Source organism: Mauremys mutica, chromosome 2, assembly GCF_020497125.1.
Source record: "Mauremys mutica isolate MM-2020 ecotype Southern chromosome 2, ASM2049712v1, whole genome shotgun sequence".
Taxonomy (NCBI): Eukaryota; Metazoa; Chordata; order Testudines; family Geoemydidae; genus Mauremys; species Mauremys mutica.
Genome location: NC_059073.1, coordinates 215,309,009 through 215,313,574, shown reverse-complemented (window position 1 = coordinate 215,313,574; position 4,566 = coordinate 215,309,009).

Sequence of the window (4,566 nt, the reverse complement as noted above, 5' to 3'; positions counted from 1 at the left end):
GATAGGTAGAAACTGCAAAACTTCAAGACCAGCTAGATGTCTGTTGTTATTGTTAAGTTGCCCTCAATGTTTTACAATCTACGATTATCTCTGATCAAATGTTTCTACAAAGTACATTGAATGATGAGACTCTGCAACCTAATTCATAAATCACTGGAACATCACTGAAATAAGCTCATGTTTAGAATTTACCTTTTTAATTTTGTTTAGGAAAACAGTGCTTAAAATTATCTAAGCATCTCTTTACTACATATGACTGACAGCTTTTACAGCTGAGCATCATTTATGTTGTTCACTCAGATCTTTTCAAAGTCAAATCTTTATCTGTGGTTTTTATATCAATTATTAATGCAACCACCAGAGAAAGCAGTGATATATTGTCCAACTTTGATAGAAGTTATTACCATCTGTCCCTCTTTCACCTCCACCAAAGTAATCTTTGTTGAAAATCAGTGTCTATACTGTTTTCCTTACTTCTTACGTGTGATTATTCTGTCAACATAGAGGAACATATATTCAGCAGATGGAAACTGCAATTACTGTGCGAAAAATGTTTGTACCAACATTTGTGTCCACAATTACCACATTTATTCATGCAAACCATGCCTAAGTGCTGACCTCAGCTTCCACCTGCAAGAATGGGCAACCTGACTTGCAAAGGTGCTATATTCTCACACTGTCACTGAATTCAGCTGGAACTGTGAGCACTCACTAGCACATCTGAAAATCAGGCCAGAAGCCAATATTGTGTTTATCATCTACTATTTCACTCCCCCCTCTCACCACTCTTCCCACCCTTGGACCTCCCCCAAGCCATGGCTCTCCACTTGCCTTTGTTTTTTCTACCCCTGGTCCTACTCCTATACCTAGAGTAGCCTACCTCCTACAGTACACTACCCACCTCCCACTCTTCCTTCAAGTCCCTCCATAAACACCATTCCTTTCAGTCAGCTTTTAGACACTAACCCTCCATACACCTGATCTCAGGCCTCACCTTATCTTTTATTTGAATTCACATTGCATGTTCACCCCCTGGCAGAAGCCTGCCCATTGGGGTAGCTAAGCAGGAAAATTTTGACTCCCCTTCATACTAATAAAAGTCCACATTTATTATAATAATAAAAAAAAGTGAATAAGGGGCTCCCTTGAGCTGCTCAGAGCCCTAAGCAATTGCTTCGTCTGCTTATGCCTAGCACCAGCTCTGCTCCCTGACCTCTCTAAAAATCCTTGGAACTAAGGGCTAGTCTACACTTACCAGCCGGGTCGACGCGGTGAGTTCGACTTCTCGGAGTTCGAACTATCGCGTCTAATCTGGACGCGATAGTTCGAACTCCGGAAGCGCCAAGGTCGACTCCGGTACTCCACCACTGCAAAAGGCGGTGGCGGAGTCGACCTTGGAGCCGCGGACTTCGATTCCGCGGCGTCTGGACGGGTGAGTAGTTCGAACTAGGGTAGTTGTAATTCAGCTACGCTATTCACGTAGCTGAATTTGCGTACCCTAGTTTGACCCCGCTTCTTAGTGTGGACCAGCCCTAAGACGACATATATTGATAGAAACTAATCAGTTGCTTTGTTTTTTATGTTGTATCTCTTTCCTGAACTGCATTTAATCTATTTAGATTGTAAACTCTTTGGGCAGAGAACTTGTCTCCTTCCATGTCTGTAACATGTCATACACAATGATGGATCCATATAAGATATGGTTATTAATAATAATTTAAGGGGTAGTTTGTACCTTTTCTGCCACAGCTCTATAGGGGATGATGTGGGCCACATTGCCCCAGCAGAAACATCATGAATCAATTTCTCTCAGTGCTGCTCCATGCACAATCGCCACCATTGCCCTGGGAAGATGAATAATTAGAATGGAGGAAATTGCTCCCCTCAGTGCAACAGCCCCACTCCATGGGTGTGGAGAGGAGGCAGCCCTTGGCTGTGCCTCAGTTTCAGACTCTTGTTATCCGGTGGTGAGCAAGCATTCCCTCTATCATCCTTGTGCTGACACACTCTGAGGAGAAATTTCTTGGTGTCCTCTGTTGTAATAACTGGGCCCAAAGATTTACCCTAATTGTGAACTCAACTGTGAAATGCGAGTAAAAGTTTATAAAATGTCATAACCACCTATAAACAACAAATGCTGAAGGGAAAAGGTACAAAAAAAACCCAGACAATGACTGAACTAGTCCAAACAAAAAGGCTTACAGCTATAATTCAAGGGTTGTGTTAAGATCATGACTAGTAAACAAGTCTCTGCCACGTGTCCTTTTCCTCCCCCACCTTATTTCTTCTCTTTCCTCTCTCTCTCTTTTTCCTTTGTTGAGTAAGAGTCTGGCTTAGCTGCACAACACTGCATATTTTGCAACATTGCTGTAAGGCTGTGACCAGAAAGGCAACTAAATGCAACACCCTAACCAGCACAATGCTGGTACAAGGTTGCCAGATCTTGGAGTGGTAGATAAGATTGTGTGCTCTGCCTGTGTTTTTCCAGCAGTGATGTCACAAGTGAAAGTCAATGCCAGAGACAGATGCTCCATTTTTTAATCTTTGCTATTCTTTTCTTTCCCCTTTTGTGAAATGAATATGAAATCTTGTTAAAATAAAAGCCTTAATTTTATGTTTTAAATGTATCTTTAATAATAGGTTTAAAGGATTTTAATGGTGTTTGTGCCATGGTACTAAGGAGGCTGAGGTCTCTGTATAGTGTGACAAGATGGTTGATGTTAGTATGGTGGGTCCTGCACTTTTCTTGGCGTGGAGGGACGGGGACTAAAATGCCACCCCTTGCCCCTGCTCTTGAGGCACCAAGGGCCCCACTAGTGGCCCAGGAAGGTGGTAGAGAGGGAAGTGTGGGAGGGGTCTGGGTTTGCTCCTCACTCTGAGCCCCAGCCCCTCTCAATCACTGCGGATTCTTACCCTCTTCCCCATTGGGCGGAGTACCTTCAGTCCTTAGACCCTGGGGGAGGGAGTCTCCCTCCCCCGCTGGGGCAGGTTCTCCCTTACTTCAATTCTCTGGTCTTTCAAATCTCACAACACACCTCCAAGCTCCAGTCCTCTCTCCTTCCTCCTCTTCCCTGACTGCCTGAGGCAGGGGGTTTTATTAGGTTCCAGACAGGGCCTTAATTGACTGCAGGTGCTCCAATTAACCTGTAGCCACCATCCCTAGTCTACAGGGAACCACACCTTAGTTGGCCTAGGGCTTATATATTTTCCCTCTACCATTCTGCCACTGCTCCCTGGCCCTTCTGTATCACAATACCAAACCCTGAACCTGGCTTTAAACTGTTTAATGTTGGACAGTTTCATGGTCAAGTTAACACCTTTAACTCTTTGGACCCATATATTCCTTCTAAAGGGATAATACAACACCTCTCCACAGCCACAGATGAGTTGTACACAATCTGTCCTTAATAGTACAAAATGATATAGATCTAGTACCTAGATGCTACAACTATGGACACAGTAGAAGTGTGAGACACAGATTAGATAGATACCGAATGGCATAAACAGAAAAGTGGGATAGCACAGACTTGTGGGAATAAGAAGCTTCCCAAGTTCCTCTCTTTTTTGCCTACAGTAACTTTAGCCAGTGATGCTTTTCAATCAGTGATAACACCGCATTTATGTCCCTGATATTAAGACTGCCATATTTATGTTGGGGATGTCACAATCAAATGATGGATTTAATTCATCAGTGTTGAGGGTGCTGTATTGTACAATGCTTTGGGGAAATGCTGTTGAAAAGAATAAATGTATCCTTAAATAAATCAGATGTTTTGGCTGCACCAGCTTCATAGATTTGGTACTTCTGATATAGGGTAGCTGCCTGCAAAGAAAACGACTTGGTAGATAAGTGGCAGCGAAGACAGCTATTTTGCGGCACTGGAAAGACAATGGCATTCCAACTGAGGTGGAATGGAGCATGCTTATCCAAGATGGCTTTCTACAAAAGATTATATTCAGATAGGGAAATAGAGGGGTTTTGAGGGCATTTGGAAACCTTTGTATGAATTACATTTCTAAAGTTGACGCCGTTACTCAGAATTTCAGGTGGCCATCCTAACTATATTGACTGCTGGCATGAAGGAGTTTTATTTCTGGGATTCATTTCTGTTAATGGCATACAATTATTACAAATGATACCTGAGAAAATCCAAGTGCCCTTAATAAGGATACAGCAAACACATAATAGAATATAATGGATTGATCCAAATCTGCAAATTCAAAATTCTCACTGTGATGTAGGGCCTGATTCTCAGTTATACCAAGGCCCCTTTACACTGCTCTGACAGATTAAATTAAAGTCACACCATTTTAAGGTCCCTTTACAATGCCAAAGCAATATAAAGCGACCTTAGTGTAAATGAGAATCAGGCTTGTTGGCTTTTAAAAGCTAAATGAAAAACCCAAAAGCCTTAAAAAAGTTAACTTTTTTCTCATTGGTGACTCGTTAGATCATTTGAGACAAACTATACTGCTCACAATTTTGTAAAACTGTAATAAAAATATTAAAGAAAAAAGTGTGTGCATTTATATTTGAATGAACTACAGTAGAACCCTACTAATGTG